Source organism: Lycium barbarum, chromosome 2, assembly GCF_019175385.1.
Source record: "Lycium barbarum isolate Lr01 chromosome 2, ASM1917538v2, whole genome shotgun sequence".
Classification (NCBI taxonomy): domain Eukaryota; kingdom Viridiplantae; phylum Streptophyta; class Magnoliopsida; order Solanales; family Solanaceae; genus Lycium; species Lycium barbarum.
Genome location: NC_083338.1, coordinates 61,825,556 through 61,847,041, shown reverse-complemented (window position 1 = coordinate 61,847,041; position 21,486 = coordinate 61,825,556). Strand labels below are relative to the sequence as shown.

At 39.5% G+C, this 21,486-nt stretch overlaps 1 long non-coding RNA gene across 1 annotated transcript; it reads left to right on the top strand.

Annotated features, from left to right (window-relative positions):
• Positions 1-14,015: 14,015 nt before the first annotated feature.
• On the top strand, positions 14,016-14,469 carry LOC132620425 (uncharacterized). Its single transcript, XR_009574897.1, has 3 exons — positions 14,016-14,113; positions 14,213-14,270; positions 14,424-14,469. It is a non-coding gene; the product is annotated as an uncharacterized LOC132620425 (long non-coding RNA).
• Positions 14,470-21,486: the final 7,017 nt, after the last annotated feature.

The window sequence follows — 21,486 nt, the reverse complement described above, 5'->3', positions numbered from 1 at the left end:
AACCATTTAGACGTTTGGCAGAAAGTTGAAGTTTTGGAATGTTGAAAGACGATAGCATTTTATGGTCCGTAAACCACTTTACGGGCCGTATTCTATTTTTACGACCAACTGGGCCGAAGTGCAAATCTGAAACTTTCGCATTTTCAAAACTCATAAGTAGTCATCCCCTTCTTAGTAAAACATCGTACACTCATACTCTTCGTTGGTCTATTCATTGTACGTTCACAGAGAAATTTCTGAGGTGTAACATTCTTCCCCCTTTTTGGAACATTCGTCCTCGAATGTTAAGTCAGCGAGGATTCTTGGAAAATTTTGCCAGAGTTTCGTTTATAATATGGCACTACTATCCTGTCACAACAACCCATAATATCATTGCCTCACAGGGCTACATCACAATAGCAACATATCTATGGCCTCACACACAACCAAAAGCATGAAAAGTAAGCATATATATACCTTATATCATTGGCGCTTCATCTTGAATTTCCTCTGGGGGTTGGAATAAGTGCGGGTACTTGGACTTCATCTTCTCTTCTGCCTCCCAAGTCATTTCTTCCCGATTGTTGTTTCGCCATAAGACTTTGACTTAAGCTACCTCTTTATTTCGGAGTCTTCGCACTTGCCTGTCTAAAATAGCAATAGGTACCTCTTCATAGGTTAGCCTTTCTGTCACTTGCACATCATCTATCGGGACAATCTTTGTGGGATCTCCAATACACTTGCGGAGCATCAAAACGTGGAAGACTGGATGGACTGATTCAAGCTCCGAAGGCAAATCCATTTCATAGGCTACATGACCCACCTTGCGGATAATTTTATAGGGTCCAACGTATCTAGGACTTAGCTTCCCTTTCTTACCAAATCTCATCACCCCTTTCATTGGCGATACTTTCAAAAATACCCAATCACTAACTTGAAATTCCAAGTCTCGCCGGCGATTGTCTGCATAAGACTTTTGGCGACTTTGGGCTATTAACAATCGATCTCGGATCACCTTAACTTTTTTCGCCGCTTGTTGAATTAATTCAGGGCCTACTAGTTGTGCTTCTCCTATTTCAAACCATCCGATTGGGGATCTACATTTCCTTCCATATAAAGCTTCATATGGAGCCATTTGAATGCTGGAATGATAACTATTATTGTATGAAAATTCGATTAGCGGTAAATGATCGTCCCAACTTCCACCGAAATTAGCACACATGCTCGTAGCATATCTTCCAAGGTTTGAACAGTACGCTCGGCTTGTCCATCGGTCTGCGGATGAAATGCCGTGCTAAGATTCACTTGAGTGCCTAGACCTTCTTGGAAGGACTTCTAGAACTTAGCTGTAAACTATGCTCCTCTGTCTGTGATAATAGATAATGGAATACCATGAAGGCGCACAATTTCCTTGAAATACAACCTTGCATAATCTTCGGCTGAGTATGTAGTCTTAACTAGGAGAAAATGGGCTGCTTTCGTCAATCTATTCACAATCACCCATATAGAATCATACCTGCCGCGGGAATGAGGTAATCCCACGATGAAATCCATGTTGATCACTTCCCATTTCCAAGTAGGGATTTCTATTGCTTGCAATAAGCCTCCTGGCTTCTGATGTTCAACTTTTACTTGTTGGCAATTTGGGCACTGTGCTTCAAATTTGGCTATGTTTCTCTTCATGCCATCCCACCAATACATCATATTGAGATCACGATACATTTTAGTTGCACCCGGGTGGATAGAAGACCGGGACCAATGTGCTTCTTCTAGAATTCGTCGGCGCAATACTGCTACATTCGGCACACATAGCCTGCCTCGGTATCTAAGAATTCCATCCATAGGAACTTCAAATGAAGACTTTTCTTTTCCATGAGATGTGTCTTTGTAACGACACAATTTAGGATCTTCATATTGCCATTCTTTCACTTCCATATCCAAGGATGAAATTGTGGGATCATTGATACTAATCCCCACATTACCCGAATCGATTACGCGCACTCCAAGATTTGCTAGTTGGCGCAGCTCATGAACCATTTCTTTCTTTTTCGGAGAGACTTCACATAAACTGCCCATTGATCGGCGGCTAAGCGTGTCGGCTACTACATTCGCTTTTCCGGGGTGGTACAAAATGTTCACATCATAATCTTTTAACAATTCTAACCACCGCCTCTTTCGCAGGTTCAACTCCCTTTTCTTGAAAATGTACTGAAGACTTTTGTGATCTGTATAAATATCAACATGCACACCATACAAATAATGCCTCCATATTTTTAAGGTGTGAATAACCGCAGCCAATTCGAGATCATGAGTTGGATAATTCTTTTCATGTTTCCATAATTGTCTTGAAGCATATGCAATAACCTTTCCATGCTGCATCAATACGCACCCTAATCCGACACCGGAAGCATCACAATATACCACGTAGCCATCTGACCCTTCTGGAAGTGTTAATATCGGAGCTGAGGTCAACCTGTCTTTCAACTCTTGGAAGCTGCGCTCACAAGCAACATTCCACTGAAATTTGGCTGACTTCTGGGTTAGCTTTGTCAATGGGGCTGAAACAGATGAAAAGCCCTCTACGAATCTTCTATAGTATCCTGCCAAACCCAGAAAACTACGAACTTCTGTAGGCGTCGTAGGCCTTGGCCAAGTCTTCACAGCTTCAATTTTCTGAGTGTCGACTCGAATTCCATCATCTGAGATAACATGGCCCAAAAATGTCACAGAGTTTAGCCAGAACTCGCACTTTGAAAATTTCGCATACAATTCTCGGGCTCGAAGAATGCCAAGAACAATTCGCAAATGATCTGCATGTTCCAATCCGTGCGAGAATACACCATAATGTCATCAATAAATACTGTCACAAATAAGTCCAAGATAGGCCTGAATACATTGTTCATCAAATTCATAAACACGGCCAGAGCATTAGTCAACCCAAACTGTCACGACCCAACCCCGTGGGCCGCGACTGGTACCCTAACTGGGTACCCGAACATACCTACCCGACCGACTTTCGAATCATACGAATTTTCTTTTTTTTAGAAGTTAAAGAAGTAGGTCGATACAAATACGGCACGCGCGCAAACATACATATATATATACATACATACCTGAACATACAGACATTTACATATAAGCCGATAAGGCTAACATACCGACGAAACCCGTAACCCACACATCTATCTACAGGCCTCTACAGACATACAGAATCATATGACGAGACAGGGCCCCGCCTTACCCAGAATTTCCATACATACAGAACATACGGAAGAACAGAAGATATATACCAAAAGCATATGCTCCGGATCGAAGGAGCTCTTCAAATAGCAGAGTCAGAAACCTACGCTGGCAGCGTATCACCTGGTGCGTCTGTACCTGCGGGCATGTAGCGCAGCCCCCGAAGAGCGGGGGTCAGTACGAAAAATGTACCGAGTATGTAAAGCAGAACATAGCAGATATAACCATAGTCCGAACCGGAGTCACAGAAATATAACGGACAGACCCATAAATCAGACGGACGGACAGAGCCATGATCCAGACAGACATACAGAGTCGTGGTTCATACAGATAAACAGAATCATGGTTCGGACAGACAGACGGAATCATAATACGGACAGACGAGCAGAATCAGTATCCATACAGACGTATAAAATCGGAGTCCATACGGGCGTACCGAATAAAAATCCATACGGACATACAAAATCAGAATCCCTACGGACATACAGGATCAGAATCCATACGGACATACAGACATAGTCGTAATTCAGACGGACAGACAGAAGTATGTCGGACAGAATTATGCATGCAGAGTAGTACAGAGTCATACAGAATCATACAGAGGCATGTGCTTAAATAAATACAGATGGCACACGCATACATTCATACAGATCCCGGCCCTGTCTGGAGGAGCGGTAACAGAACCCGACCCTCTTAGTACGGGACGCGGTGGACAGACAGAATTAAATCAGATCATATGCCATCCTGGCCGCCATCCCCATACACAGATCATAATATCATACAAACATACAGATCCCGGCCCGCACGCCGAGAGACGCGGTGAACAATGCAGAGAAATATGCACGATAACAGAACCTAGCCCGGGACGCAGTGAAGGAATGCATTGAGACAGACACGAACCGATAAATGAGAAACTACTTACATACAGACTCAACATACAGACTCAATCAAACTGAAGGGTGCCAAACGGCGAGTCAAAATCAGAGTATACGGATAGTATGCATAGTACGCGCCTATATCCTACTTGGGAAGGCACGACAGATTATTATCAGAATCAGATTCTCAGATGTTCAGAAATCATTTTGTAAGAATTTCATAAAAATAGTTGTATCATAATCAAAATAATGGTTCAGATGGCTTCTGAGAAAATCGGACAAAACAGAAGTATTTAAAGTATTACAGAAGATATCGGGCCTTGCGGGCCCGCCTCGGACCAACTCGAGGCAACATATGTAAATTATCGCTAATAGACCTTATGAGGTCATCCATAATCGTTTGGAAGTGTTCCGACTCCGTTTAGGGAAGTTTTGTACAAAAACTCACTTTAAAGGCAATTTGTAAGAAAATAGCTTCAATTGAATTGAAGGAATTGGAGCGGTTTTCCGTCTCGAATTCCGGGGAACGGAGTCGTACTTAAGGCTCGCGGCCGAGCCTATCACATCCAGAACATGCCTAGGAACAAAGGGAAATGCTTCACATACCTCGATAGCGCCTTACGCTCGCTTGGCGTCGACTTCAATTTCGTCCAAAATCTAGAAATGGTCAAGTTTACCATTTCTTAGTTTCAAACTTTCAATATTCCAACTTTACACATACTTGCCTACCGAAATTTCGGCAGCATTTCCTCTGTATATAAGACATCCCCGAGACTTAGCTCGGCTCAATTCATCAACACAACAACCCAGAAATGACATCAAAACATCAATAGACATTAAAACATACACTATGGCATCATTAGCCATCTTTCGATATAACGGAACGTCTTTCGTTTCAAACTTACATTTCCAAACCAAACTCATTATTTTCATATTCATCATCCATCAAATTCATTACGACATACATCGGAGGCATCCATACCATTTTCACACAATATTCATAAGATACGCAAACATTCAAACTTTCCGTTAAGTCACTACTTTTCCAATTTTTCCTAACCTTCCACATACAAGTTCATTATACAATTCCATCTTCCGAATTCATCAACAATTATCATAATTTTCCTCTTGATACTTTCATTTCCATTTTTACATAAATCCTAACAAAGTTGCATATTCTCCTACAACAACTTAATAACCATTTTTTCCAAGATAATAAAGATTGTCATCTTTCCATTCACTTCACCATAACACACTTAGCATGAAAACAAGATCAAATTCATATTCCATACTCAACATAGCACCACACGGCCACCTCCTATATTTCCTAATTTTCACTAATCCGTTCCACTTTCATTTCTAACACAATTTCCATCATGCTACAACTAAATTACAACATGAATTCAAGCCATCTTAAACATACAATTCATGCATAAATTCGGCCAACATGCATGATTTTCAACTCACAAAATTTCCATGTTTTTCACTCATTCACACATACTACAACATACATATACCATTCATAACATAGCAAAAGCATGAAATCCTTACCTTTCTTCAAGTTCTTCACTTGGACGTTGAAATTGTTTTCTTGCCACAATACTTATATTAACTTGTAGAGGACCTTGAGCTTAGTACTAATCTCACAAGACTTGGATTTTTAAATCAAAGATTTGGCTCCCAAAATTTTTCTTTCTTTTCTCTTTTCTTTTCTCCTCAAACCCGAACTCTCCCTTATTCTTTTTTTTTTCTTTTGTTCTTGATTCCTTTTTCTTGAAGCTTTCTTATACTTATCCATTATATGGATTTGTCACATGAGAAAATTAATAATTCCATGGGCTTTGGGCCCTTCCCTTGGCCGGTTGGGCCTCTCCCCTTTGGGCCTTATTTTATTAATTCTTGTTGAGCCCAAATTGGTGGCTACATATTGTAATTCATGGGGCAAGTTTCCAAAATTCTAATTTTGCCCTTGGCCACCTTTCGTAATTCCACACCATTGTATTCACAACCTACACCTTCATACCAAGTAAGGGTCAATTGTGGCCTTATTCATCACAAGTCAATTTATCTTGAATTTTTCGAATAAGCGAAAATGTCGGATGTAACACAAACGACATCACTCGGAATTCATAGTGACCATATCTCGTTCTGAAGGCCGTCTTGGGAATATCCGCTTCTATAACTCTCACTTGATGATAACCCGATCTCAAATCTATTTTTGAAAACCATTTGGCACCCTGTAGCTGATCAAATAAATCATCAATCCTCGGAAGAGGATATCTGTTCTTTATCGTCACCTTGCTCAACTGTCTATAGTCGATACACATTTGTAGAGATTCGTCTTTCTTCCTTACAAACAAGACGGGTGCTCCCCACGGTGATGAACTGGGTCTAATAAACCCCTTTTCAAGCAAATCTTTCAGCTGTGCCTTCAGCCCTTTTAATTCCGCCGGAGCCATTCGATAAGGAGGAATAGAAATAGGCTTGGTGTCTGGCAACACATCAATGGAGAAATCAATCTCTCTTTCTGGAGGAAGACCTGGAAGTTCGTCTGGAAACACATCTAGAAATTCATTCACAACCGGAACCGATTGGAAAGTTGGTGGCTTTGACTCAGTGTCATGAACCCGAACTAAGTGATAAATATAACCCTTGGCTATCATCTTCCTTGCCTTAAGGTAGGAAATAAACCTACCCTTTGGAGATGCTGCATTACCCTTCCATTCAAGCACGGGCTCTCCAGAAAATTAAAATCGAACCACTTTCGTTCGGCAATCAACATTAGCGTAGCACGAGGCCAATCAATCCATACCCATAATTATATCAAAATCTAACATCTCCAACTCAATCAAATCAGCTATGGTCTGGCGATCACATATCACAACTACACAATTTTTATACATTTGTCTTGCTATCACGGGATCACCAACCGGAGTAGATACCTCAAAAGGTTTGATTGGCTCAGGTTTTACCCCAATACGACCAGCAACATATGGAGTAATATAATAAAAAGTAGAACCCGGATCTATCAATGCATACACATCACGGGAAAATATAGACAATGTACCTGTAACCACATCCGGGGAGGACTCAAGATCCTGTCGCCCGGCTAAAGCATATACACGGGGCTTAGTGGCACCTGAAGTACATGCTGCCCCTCTACCTCTACCTCAGCCTGCGACATCTGGGGAATCTGTCCTGCCGGGCATGCTGAGGAAGAACCAGTTGCTGAACCTGTGGGCTGAACTCCAACTCTACCACTCATCGACGGGCAATCTCCCATCATGTGGCCAACTTGGCTGCAAGTATAGCAAGCGTCCGAACCCTGGCGACACTATCCAGAATGCAATCTACCGCACTGGCTGCATCGCGGTACTGGGGGTCTCCTCTGGCTATAATCTTCCCTGATCTGGGAATCCGGAGTCCTCGAACTCTGGCCCTGTCCTGAGCGGAAGGAGCGATCAAATCTCCTACCTGTAAATCGAGGAGGTGCACTGGTCACCGACTGGCCTGAGTAACCAGAATATGTCTGCCTTGATCCCCCTCTATAACCCCTGCCTGCTCTCATAAATCTAGCCTTCTTGCCTTGCCTTCTTTCATTATCGCAGTCACTTCTTGGTGGTTGTTGTCGCCCCTCTAAATTCTGAGCATGGGCCTGTATTCTGGAAATATCCATCCCGTCTTACAAGGAAGCCGTCAAACAATCTCTTAATAAATGTGGCCCTAGGCCACTTACAAATCTATGTACCCGATCTCCCATGTCGGCCACAATAGCCGGGGCATATCTAGCCAAAGAATTAAATTGCATGTTATACTCCCGGGCACTCATATTTCCTTGCCTCAGATTTAGAAATCTATCCGCTCTAGCTCGGCAGACCTCGGGTGGCAAATAGTGACGAATAAAAGCATCCATGAATTCCTGCCAAACCGGAGGAGGCGCATTCTCTCCTCTTGATAATACCCAATTGTTATACCATAAAACTGCCACATCCCGGAGTCTATAAAGATGCAAACTCCACGGATTCAGTTTCAAAGGCATGGACAATCTTCAATGTCCTCAGCACCTCATCTATGAAACCTTGCAGGTCTTCATCCGGCTTAGACCCGAAGAACTCCGGAGGATTTAGACTCATGAAATCACGAGCTTTGGTACTTGCTGCCCGATCACTTGAACTCACATTTTACCGTTGTGCCTGAGCGGCAACAAATTGCGTCAATAAATGAATGGCCTCGGTCATTTGTTGACCCAAAGCGACCGGTGGAGGAATTGGAGCTGGAGCTCCTCCTTGTTCTTCAACATTAGGCGGGGTACAAGAAGTATTAGACAAGGCCTCATTATGTGATTCGCCTTCTTCTATATCCATCGGAGGCTCTCTTTCTACCCGCCTCTTTGCCGTAGTCTTGCCCTTCTAGGCGACTGTAGCCTTTCCTTTGGATGGCATTATGAAATCATAACACACTATTAGGGATGATAAAATCTTATACACGGCTCTATCGTACGATCTCATAAGAAGCAAGATGGACATTTTTCCTAAATGCGTTGTAGCCTCTTGTTTATTGATGTGGCGCGCAACACACCATAAACAAGACTCTACTAGACACGGCTCGTAGACACTTCCTAGGACTGAACCGCTCTGATACCACTTTTGTCACGACCCAGCTAGGGGCCGCGATGGGTACCCGGGGCTAACCACCGAGCACCATTCGTCCTACTACTCACCTTACTCATTTACTGCTCTTTTATCAATTTATATTCAAATCGTAGGAAAAGTCATCCTTCATTCAAGAACATAAAAATACTTTTATATGCATAAGCCTCTCGGCTATCAAAATAATATATACATACATAGAAATAAATCGTGAAAACATCTAACCCACACTGCGCATCTACGAGCCTCTACTGGAGTGCTATACATAAGGACGGGAAATGACCCCGTCATGCCCAAGAATACATATACATGAATATACACAAAAGGATCATCATAAGCACCTCCGAACAAAGGAGTGCTTTCAATCAGCTGACAGCTACTTCTGGTCTGGATCGAGTTCTCCTCCCTGTCTACCTGTGGGCATGATCACAGCGTGCAAAGAAAATGGACGTCAGTACGAATATTGTACTGAGTATGAGAGGCATAAACAAGGAAATAAGGCAATGATGTACAAGAAGTATCAATATGGAATAACTGTATCTGACTATCAAGTGTAAAAGAAATAATGCATGCTGGCTTACTCATAGTCAACATCAGGGTATGTGTGCATAAATATATAAGTTGCCCGCCCATATAGGTACGGTGTAATAATGTATAAGATGCCCGTCCATATCGGATCGGTGTGATAATCATAATATTAGCCTGCGTCCAGGCCTCCCGCGTCCGGGATATCATCTCATGCCGCCCACTAGTGGTGTCTGCCCATGCCATTTTGCCATAGTGTATCGTGTAGCTGCCCGCCTTGGCGGTGACTGCCCGGCCAACTAGGCGCGGTGTTACATCATCATCATACATGCTCATCATAATATGCTTATCGTAACATACTTATCATAATACATGCATAAGACTTATGAACAAGTTTACTTTATCGGGGTGACGTAAGGTCGTGATCCCCCGATTTCATTGTGGAGCAAATATTGACATTTTGCCTCAACTTGAAGGAACTAACATATAAGGTGAGCGTGAGCAATAAATTACATCATGCAATTTTAGGATCATCATATCATATCTCTTATCTTATAGTACCATTCATAGATATAGGGTTTTAGCTTTTCGGAATATAGGAACTCATCAAGAGGAAGAAAATTTATGCTATGAGATTCATGCCATTAGAAAGAATGGACTAGCCTCACATACCTTTGACGTTTAACTAAGATATCGCTTGCTTGCTCTCCTTCGATATCACGTTTCTACCTTCAAAAGAGAGTTCGCACTATCGTTAGTTAATTGGGCTATAAGAACGCGTTACTAATTCTATGGAAAATTTGGGCAGTACTTCCTTTGTTTATACTGCTTTTCCCATATGCTATATCAACTCCCACACACTCACAACAACATTCACAACATCGCAATCAATAATCATCATATATATACATTGACCACAATCCACCGTTTTTCTCCAATTTCTCCACATTTATGGGTTTTAGCTCATCATCACATTTTCTCATGCATCACACCCATTCCATGGTCTACATGTCATTTATATCACCTTTATACTCCCAAATCGTCAACATTCATAATTCAATCCAACTATCATTCAACTATGGCACTATTCACATTTTATGACCCATTTACTACACTCTTCTATAATCCAAGTGTTTCAACGTATAAATACTTCAATCATCATGAGGAAGTCATAAAACTTACCTTATATGTGGTAGGAACGAGCCTTGAGTAGCAATACTCTTCTATACCAAAAACCCTACTTCACTTCTTTTACAATTTCTTGGTGTAGATGAACTTTGATGAGTTTCACAGTCTTGATTTCGTGGATCTAGTGTTGTTGATCTTGATTTTTCCTTTGCTTCTCTTGTGGATGAATATTGGAGAGTATTATAGATGTTTCTTGTAGTGTGGAGTGAAAATGAAATGAATGGAATGAAAAAGGGTCCCTTATACTTAACTTAAAATCTGATTTTTATGAACAGTAGTCGAAGTGCACAGTGGCCGTATTCTAGTTTACGGTCCGTCTTTCACGACCGTATTTAAGCATAACAGAACCAGAAAGGTTTTCTGGAGGTCATGGTGGTTTGCGGTCACAGTTTACGGGCCGTATTTCGATTTACGGTCCGTATTCTGAGTCATATTTAACCATTTAGACGTTTGGCAGAAAGTTGAAGTTTTTGAATGTTGAAAGACGATAGCAGTTTACGGTCCGTAAACCACTTTATGGGCCGTATTCTATTTTTACGACCAACTGGGCCGAAGTGCAAATCTGCAACTTTCGCATTTTCAAAACTCATAAGTAGTCATCCCCTTCTTAGTAAAACATCGTACACTCATACTCTTCGTTGGTCTATTCATTGTACGTTCACGGCGAAATTTCCGAGGTGTAACACCTGGTTTTACTGATCTTGTTTTCTGCAGGTGACAAGCTTAAAATGATGCAAGTCTGGTGCTAAGTCATAACCTATTTCCTATTGATTCTAATTTCTTAGAAAATGATATGGGAAGTAATGAAAGAAGAAAGGCAGTATAGGCTGCAGAGACACGGGAACTTTACTGATATAATGTGCAGCTGAAGCATTATAGCTGAAAACAACAGGAAGTGAGAGATGCATCAGCTTCTACTGATCATCACAAGATGCAGCAGAGAAATAAGTGAAGAAATCCAAGAGGTATGCACCAGTAGAGACATCAGAAGCGACAGAAGCAGTTTCTTGCTATGCAGGAGGGACTAACAGAAAGCTATTAAATTTTTATAATCCTGCACTGTTGTAATTTGCAGGAACTATTTATATCGCAATATCTATCATAGAAATTGTAGTATAACATCTATAAATTGCAACTGGTTGGAGGCACAATTGACAACTATGGGACATGAAGTGGAATTGTTGCTCATAATGATTGAGCAAATGGAACACTACAGACCTTTGAGTACACATGGGCATACAATTTCTATTTAGTGGTAGGGTCTTAGTTAGTGGTATTAGCACCCCGGGATGCTCATCCTACTGAGAACTGGTCAATAGGTAGAGAATGTAATGCCTTGGTACATATTGAGGGCCACATATAGAGCATGTGAGATACATAAATAGAAGTTCTTTATGGAGCAGGTGTTTGGTTTTATTTGATTATCAGCTGCTCAGGATCAAGTTATTCATTACATTTTTTCAATTTCATTATATTAGTTAATTTTTTAACAATTTGTAATATCAAATTAAGACAAGTTATACGTCTTAATTTGATCATTAGTTTAAATTTTGCATCTTCCATTAGCCTTTTTGGTTACATTTGTATAGACTTCTGGATTTTTTGATAAAAAATTATAAAATCAGCCCTAGGCCATAAGCCTAGTGGACTTTATTAAAAATAATGTTATGCCAAATGCCAAATTAACTAGAAAAACTACCCCTTCCCCACCCATCGTGCAGGAACACTTTTGTCACCACAGCCAAGAAGAAAGAAAAAGTCACGAGGATCAATAAACAGACCTGAGGCTTGAACCGGTGGCGTACCTAAAGTTTGAACTTGGTTTATAGGATCTGGCCCACCTATGAAACTCGTACCACCTTGTTGAGGACTAACTGTGGTGGGAATGGGAATGGTAGACATGTTTGCACGACCAGTAGAATCACACCTTAATGAGGACTTTCCTACACGACCTCCGCTACCTCGACCTCTGCCTCGAGCCATATCTACAAAAAAATGTGGACATGAGGAAATTAAAGCAACCATCAGTAAAAAAGTAACCAGTAAAATGCAAGCAGGCTGCTAGTAAAGAGCTTTTTAAACCCATGAAACATATGAATAACTTATAGTTGGAATCAAACCCATGAAACAATGTCAAACTGGTTGTACATGGTTTGTTTATAGTATCCGAGCAAATGATGGTTCTCTCAAACTACACATATTAACAATGACTGTAGATGTAAATTAAAAATAGATCATGAAAACCATGTTTTTACAGAAAATGAACAACTGTTTATATAAATTAGCTCTCTTGAGCTTGATTTTAGAGTTTGTTTCTACCAAGGACCGACACTTTTTGTTTCAGGCAGCAACGTGATGCTATTTTTTCTTACCCTTCGAAATATGTAGAATTTGAATAGTTTGTAGAAGCTTCACATGGACAATGATTTTTACATGTACAAAGTTATACAAACATACAAAGAGAGTTACACTTCAAAGTATGTACAAGAGATGGAAACATTCAGTTTAGTGACCTGTAAGAAGATGTAACATCATGACTGGACTGTAAAAAGTCAAGGATCTTGACATGTATATTTAACTAATGTAAGTTTCCTTGCTTTTAAGAATGAGAGATAGAGAGAGAGAGCACCTTCTAGCGTGGAAAATGCCCTGATCACAAATGTAAAGGTTGAAGGGAAACGGAATGGTTGATCAGTTGCTATAGCAAACAAATCCTGCATTATCGTCCTCTTGTTACATTGTGAAACATGCAAAGATAGTTTGAAGTGAAACTAACACTTTATTCTTAAAATTTCAGTATTGTAGCTACAACGGTTAATTGTTTGAGTACAAGTTTTTGCAAGTCAGCTGAAAAGTATAGTGAACGTGGTTTCGACACACCAGTGAGAAGCTAATTTAGCAGACTACGACACTTCCTCTACTAACTGGAATAGTCATAACATTATTAAAATCCAACAAATTAAAGAGAACAACTGACTCTTTTTCTTATTCGTTGCTTTGTTTAGTTTGTTTGCTGCTAACAGTTGGTAAACTAGATTCCATTTTTTTAGCCACCTCTTTAAGTTCTCTAATCCTTGATAGTTATTAACAACCTCTCAAGCTCTTTATATGTAATACACTGTTATACTAACTATTAAGGGTGGACGAAGAAAAATGCAAGCAAGTATGCATGGGGCACATTAAGAATTTCTTCAGCCATGAACAAGCGGTAATTAACCAAAATAAAGAAAAATAACTGCTCATAATACAAGCTGTAAACTGATTCATGTATGATATCGACCATTGTTTCTTACTCAATTCTGATCAAAGGAACACATACTAAAGCCTTCCTGTGATTGTTGAAGAAGCAACGAAACATAAGGTGTCTTTACTAGTGTTAGGACAGAGGAAAAGATCGATAATGTGGCGCCTGCTAATGATATGGTCAAGGAAAAAGTCAAGTAGAGTTGTGGAATATTGTATTCAAAAAGCAAACTGCATGACAATTGCTGTGAGAAGGAAGAGCAGCAAGTATGGGTATCTGATTACAACTGAGCGTCATAAGAATAAGAATAAGAATAAGAAATGCAAGGCTGAAGTGGCATTGACAAAGAAGGAAAAAGCTAGTAAGAATTCTGGAGCTCCAAAGCGTCCTCCTACTGCATTCTTCATTTTCATGTGAGATATTTTTGCTCTTGTTTTTCCATATTTTCTCCTTTAGTGATGAAATTTCAAGTTTTATTTCAGTACGTTCACTTTTTTTGAACTATGAAACAGGGCTGATTTTAGGAAGAGCTATAAGGAGAATTTTCCTGAAAATAAATCTGTTGCTGTGGTATGATGACACAACTTATTATACTTTCTTATTTCTAAATCTATGTTTCCGTTGTTATTTAGTTCCTATTTCTTGATTAAGAACGTACTTTTTCTTCAATTTCTGTGAAGAAGTCATTAGAACAGTTTGTTTGCTAATTTGTATTCATTTAAGGTCGGGAAAGCTGGTGGTGAGAAATGGAAGGCGATGTCTGAATTTGTAAGACCACACAAGGTACATTATATGTTTCGAAAAATATCATCTAATTTTTCTTTTGAAGAATTGCGGTGTCTAATCTATCTGTTATTGCTCTGTAGGAGAAAGCTCTCTATGTTGAAAAAGCTGCTAAGCTGAAGGAGGAGTATGAGAAGATTAACAATAAGGCTGTGTTCATATTCATTTAAAACAATTATCTCTGTTTCTGTGTTAGTTGATCAATCAAGTATTCACTTAATTTTGAACTTAAACTTTATGACATTACTTGGCAGACTGCTAATGGAGGAGCAACAAAATCTGAGGATTCTGAGAGGTCCTCTGAGGTGAATGATAATGCTGAGCAGCAAGCTAGCTCTTAGGTATTATGAATCATGCACATTTCACTGCATATATATGTATTATATTGGATTTATTTCTCAATTTTTGCAGATAAAATATGCTAGTTACCTAATCTGTTTTCCAATGATTGAACCAATTTTTGTGGTTTGACCTGTCTCCAAGCTATTTTTAAAACTGAACATTTTGTTCTTACTATTGTAAGAAAGGAGCAATAACAAAGACAAATCCAAAAGTAAAGCAAGAATGTATGGTTGAGAAACAATTCAAGTAGACAATCTGATAATCTCATTATAGCAAGGTCAGAACTCAGAAGAACAAAAGCAACCACTAAGCAAGAACAAATCAAACTTCAGCTGGAGCTAGTATCACGAAAGTGAAGATATTAACACCACAACAGAATCACATCATGCCAACGAAAACAATGTATTTATACAAGTGAATTGATCTAATATTTGCACTTTCAACATAATTGTCTAAAGAAAAAGAAAGCCTACAGTACCAATGGTTAATTTCACCGGGAGTTGGGGGTGAAAAAAAAAAGAAAGAAAGAAACAAAGTTTAGAATGGACTGTACAGAAAATGGATCCATTGCTACTATGGGAAGAATAGAAACATGTTTCAAGACATACCAAAACAATCATCTGGTAGTTCAGAGGATTTTGAAAGCTCAGAAGTACATCTTGGAAGCAGGTTATACATTGGGTGATATTGAACAGATGTCCAGTTTCTCAACCAAGCTGTTCTACCAAAGGCTCCAAGGTGATTTTTCAGAAACTGGAGTGGAGACTTGTATGCAACAACCTACGACTGCCAAGGTGGAGTTTCACATTATGGCTAGCACTGAATGAAAAACTGTACACCAATGATAAACTGTTGAAATGAGGCATTGCACAGAACCAGGTTTGTCCTTTATGTACTCAGGAGGATGAAAGCATATCACATTTGCTTTTTACTTGGAAAACTACCCTTTTCAAACTAACTGGAAAAAGAAAAGACGTTCAACACCAACGAACTGCAGAAACTTGCGAAAGATTATAAGTACAAAGAAGAATAAGAGAATTGAAATTATAGCGGAAAAGGACCCAATAATTGTGCAGAAATTAAAGGTTACAGATTGCTCATCACCTCAGATGAAGAAGCTCAGAAATCAACCAACCAAAGGTAGATGATCAGGAAATAGCAGAGCAGAAAACGAAAGGAGAGTTAAAGCACACAAATTACACACAATTTGAAGCGGCCACTTCATTGTCAACATAGCTGAAGGGCAATTTAGGACTGAAAATAGAAAATAGTTCATGGACCATTAATTATACGGAACATGAGAATATACGCTATGAAATTATATGAACCATCGACGTGAAGCGATGCTCGATCATATTGGTAAGGAATTCACACCGGAGAGCCAATAAGGAATAACGATGGACGAAACGAGCGCCAATACGAAGAAAGCAAAGACAAGTATACTTGTGTCGAGAAATGTGAGGGAAGGAAGTAAATAAAAAGTGTAGCAAGAACTCAAAATGTTGCAGACTAAGAAGATAAGTGAACTCGGATCATAAGTTACCATAAGAGTAACTGGACTGCAATACTGTAGATAAATGAGAGCAAGGAACAGCCTGTGGCCATATTGGATCGTTAAGTGAAGATTGCATACCAAAGACATGGCTTCTGTTAAGGTGTGGTGACGAAACAATAACAGAGAAAAGGTGACCTGGGAAGGACAAGGATAATAAGTTGGTGCAGTGGATTAGAAAACCTGTGACACGGAATGAGAACTCATGTAAACACCGAGAAGTTCGATTATAAGGAATGGGCGTGAAGAAGAAGACAACTATAAGAGGGACCCTCCCGAAGTATTATAACACCCCATGAGGTCAGTTGAACATTCGAGGACGAATTTTCTAAAGGGGGGGAGGATGTTATAGCCCGTATTTTGTACGTTCGAATAATTCGAGATAATTGCGAAAAGTTAAGGGCAAGACTATTTTCCAAAATTATTTTAGTGAACAAGTTGTTTATTAGTATGGAAATATTGAGAAAGGATAAGCGTAAAAAGGGAAATTCACAAGGTAGGCCATGGTAATATTGTGGAAGGCTAGGGGCAAAACGGGAATTTCACAAAATGTCGTATGACTGTATGCCCTGTGAGGCATTGTCGATGTTTGCTGCGTACAGATTTTGAATAGTAATAATTGTAAAGAAGATTCTGCCAGAAATCTTTCAAAATCAGGTCATTTAACTAGGTACACCTAGCAGGAAGAAGCGTGGGAAGGAAATATCGTAAATAGACAATAAGTGAGATGCGCTGTTTAGAGGAGTTATGGATTTGGGTATGGCGTGAAAAAATGATTGTGTGAAAGACGGTTAGCAGTCTGAAGGATTAAAATGGATGACATTCGAGGCTTAGTAGGAGCAAGATCTGTTTAAGGAATCAGAGAAAGTCGACAATCAGTTTTGCTGTGGATTATTAGGTAAGGGTGGTGAATGGAAGTCCGAACTGGCTGATAATCGAGTATGCATAAGTAACGGCGACGAAGGTATGTTCGCTACCATTAGGAATCTGGACGTCCAGGACAGGAAGTAGTCATACACACAGGTGGAAGGTGAACATTGGGAATTGAAAAGGGTAAAATAGTAATTGCAAAGGGAAGGACGTGTTACGAGAATGTCTCGGAATCTGTAAGACTTCGACTTGCTCCAGATTATGTAATAAAGGTCATGCGAGGAAGTGAACGCGATTATATTAGCATCAAGGCACCGGATTCCATCGAAGTTTTGAGGTTAAGCGTGCTAAGGTGAGAGAAATCTTAGGATGGGTGACCCCCTGGGAAGGGTGCAAGAAATTCTATATATCCAGACATAAGAGACAAATGAGAAGCTAGAGTGTCCTAAGGGAAACTAGAGTATACGGGATGGTTGGAGACCATAAGAGGCCACATAGGACGAGACAAACTAGACCGGTGAAGAGAAAGAAAGTGCATCACAGCTTTGGAATTAGGATAGGCTTGAATAGCGTTTAGAGGTATTTTGTGGGCAAGGTAGTAGCAATTATACATATATATATATATATATATATATATATATATATATATATATATATATATATATATATATATATATATATATATATGAATGCATAGGATATCCCACATATGATCGTATCGGTGGGCATGTGTGCCCCAGCAACCCGAGCTACGGTAAAGAAGGGATTAATCAAGTAAGGGTACCGAAGTTCGAGTGACAGCAAAAATAAATGGTACAAGTGTTACAAGGTAAGTTGATGTCACTTTCACTACAGGTTAAGATTGGAAAATTCTAATACGACGATATTTGGAAAGGAAAGAAAGTGAGTAAATGGAAGGCAAAGAGACCAAAATGTCGGAAGAAGGTGAGAGGTAAGAAACCTCGGTGAGCGAAACCCCCAAGAGAAACTACCGGCAAAGCACGAGACTATTTGGGTAAGAATTCAAAGGTAGGTACGTAAAAAGGATAAAGTGTGGTAATATAGAACAAAAGAGGAATGTGTGAGGCTCGAGAACCGATTCCAATAAGTGGGGCTAAAGGAATAGTGACTATGACGAGGGATGTGAAGCGAGAAAAGAATGATTAGGCCTTGCGACGATGCTAGGAGATTTAGGACCTTAAAAGGTGTATAAAGGAATAAATGTGCCAGCCATATTAATGTGGTTGCCTCAGACACGGAAGTGCCTTTCTGAAAGGATGACTTGAGAATAAGACGGATTTGCGCGTTTAAGGTAAAATTTCACGAACTTCAAAGCCGATGCCACAAATGGCAAAAGAAGAAAAGTGCTCGAAAAGGAAGGAACCCAAGGAAGGTTAAGGATGAAAGTAGGAAAAGTATACTAATGGGTTGGTCGAAGGAAGAGGAGAGCATTTAGGCATAGGGAAATTGGAAATCTTTAACCGTAGGAGTAAGGAGAATACATTAACGAGTTAGCGATAGGAACCCGATTACGCATTGAGAAAAGAATAAGATGATGGGTCGACACTGTTGATTGGGAAATTAATGGTATGGAATGAGGATTTATGTGAGGTCTGGGAGATTTGATCTTAGCGGAAATAGAATGAAATGAATGGAACGTGCATGGGAGACCGCTCGGTCATAGCATTATAAATAACAGTTAAATATTCGATGAGTGAGGATAAAGGGAGTGTGAGCTGTAAGGATTCTGTGCTGCGAGCAAAAGTAGCGGGACGCTTAGGAAATATGGACGCACAGCTGCAACACAAACGCGTAATTAAAGTAGAACTACGAGTATGTGAGTTAAATGGGTGAAAGATTAATAGTGAATGAAAAAGTATGGAAATGTGAACAAAATGATGATATAGACAGAAAATGAAAGGAAAACTTATGATAAGAAGTTTTCTATATGATATGCACAGAGTTGGAAAGAAAGATGAGGAGTAAGATATAAATGAAGACTTCACAAAAGGACTGTTGGCGTATAAGGAGCCCCTTATAAAGGGGGGGAGAATATATTATATCAGACTCTAAAGGAATCACAACATTTTCAAGCGCCACAAAAGGAAATTTATTAGCTCAGGGCCGGAGTTCGAAACATATCGGTACACCAGAAGGATACCTGAAAGAGGTAGAAACGAATTGACAATGAGGGTACTATGAGGCCGACACGAAGGGAAAGGATGAAAGACACCTTAAGAAAATGCTTCATGACAACATGAATTATGATAAGATTCAAAGGATATTTCGGATAAGAACGACTATTATAACGAAAGTATCAACAATTGGTGGCCTTGGAATTTTTGAAAGAAAGAAAGAACGCAGTGCCTATGAATGAAACAAAAGAGTTCATCGGATACTAGAAAATAGTTCATGGACCATTAATTATACGAAACATGAGAATATACGCTATGAAATTATATGAACCATCGACGTGAAGCGATGCTCGATCATATTGGTAAGGAATTCACACCGGAGAGCCAATAAGGAATAACGATGGACGAAACGAGCGCCAATACGAAGAAAGCAAAGACAAGTATACTTGTGTCGAGAAATGTGAGGGAAGGAAGTAAATAAAAAGTGTAGCAAGAACTTAAAATGTTGCAGACTAAGAAGATAAGTGAACTCGGATCATAAGTTACCATAACAGTAACTGGACTGCAATACTGTAGATAAATGAGAGCAAGGAACAGCCTGTGACCATATTGGATCGTTAAGTGAAGATTGCGTACCAAATACATGGCTTCTGTTAAGGTGTGGTGACGAAACAATAACAGAGAAAAGGTGACCTGGGAAGGACAAGGATAATAAGTTGGTGCAGTGGATTAGAAAACCTGTGACACGGAATGAGAACTCATGTAAACACCGAGAAGTTCGATTATAAGGAATGGGCGTGAAGAAGAAGACAACTATAAGAGGGACCCTCCCGAAGTATTATAACACCCCATGAGGTCAGTTGAACATTCGAGGACGAATGTTCTAAAGGGGGGAGGATGTTATAGCCCGTATTTTGTACGTTCGGATAATTCGAGATAATTGCAAAAGTTAAGGGCAAGACTATTTTCCAAAATTATTTTAGTGAAAAAGTTGTTTATTAGTATGGAAATATTGAGAAAGGCTAAGCGTAAAAAGGGAAATTCACAAGGTGGCCCATGGTAATATTGTGGAAGGCTAGGGGCAAAATGGGAATTTCATAAAATGTTCAAGAAAATTCTTGAAAGGGCCACTTTGGCCGTGTGACATAAGGTGTGGGCCTCACCCATGGCCATGTGTCCATATTTTTATTTGTAGGACCTAAGTATATATATAGAGAAGTAGTGGCAAATTAAAGCATAATTGTCTTCATGAAAATTCAAGAAGCTTGAGGAAAGAAAAAAAAAATGGAGAGCATTCGGCCAAGCCATGGCCGAATCTTGGGCCATGGAAATTGATCACAAAAAAATTATTTCTTCTAGTATTCCAAGCAATTGGAAGGTCCTCTTTAACATGGAATGGTTGTTGAAGCAATAAAACCATTTAATTGTGGAAGTTCACAACTTAGCCAAGCCAAGAAGTTGAGTGAGAAAGGTATGTGTTCAATCCTCCTTTACATATGTTATGGATGGTTTATGCATGTTGTTGTATGTAGAAATGGATGAAATTCATGAAATATGTATGTGTATGGTGTGGCCGAATGGAGGTGGTGATTGTGTAGTTATGATGAATTGATTTTATTTAGTATTTTGATTGTTATAGATGTGGATTCCATGATGAAAATGAAGGTTTGATGAATTGAAGTGAATTTGGAATCATTGTGGGGTTGTTGAAGAAGTTAGTGTGACATTAGTATGGTTTCTTATATTTGTAGGAATGTTATTGCTAATGTGTAGATTGTAAATATAATTCATGAATTTGGAAGTGAGACATGTGTTTGGAAGATTGTAAGTTGGGTTGTTGTGATTTAATTTGAAAGAAGGAAATAGGTTGTTATTGTTCTTGTTGAATTTGCATGGTTTCGGGTGAAGTAGTATGTTGATTGGGTTGTTTTGAATATTATGTGAATTGAATTGAATATAAATGAAATGTCGTTGAATTGTATGACAAAGGTTGTTAATAGTAGAATGCGTCTTGAATTGATTGTTGATGTTGTTGGCATGATTGTTGGTATTGTTGTTGATAATTTGGCCGAGTTGTATACTTGTCCATCGAGTCTTATAATTG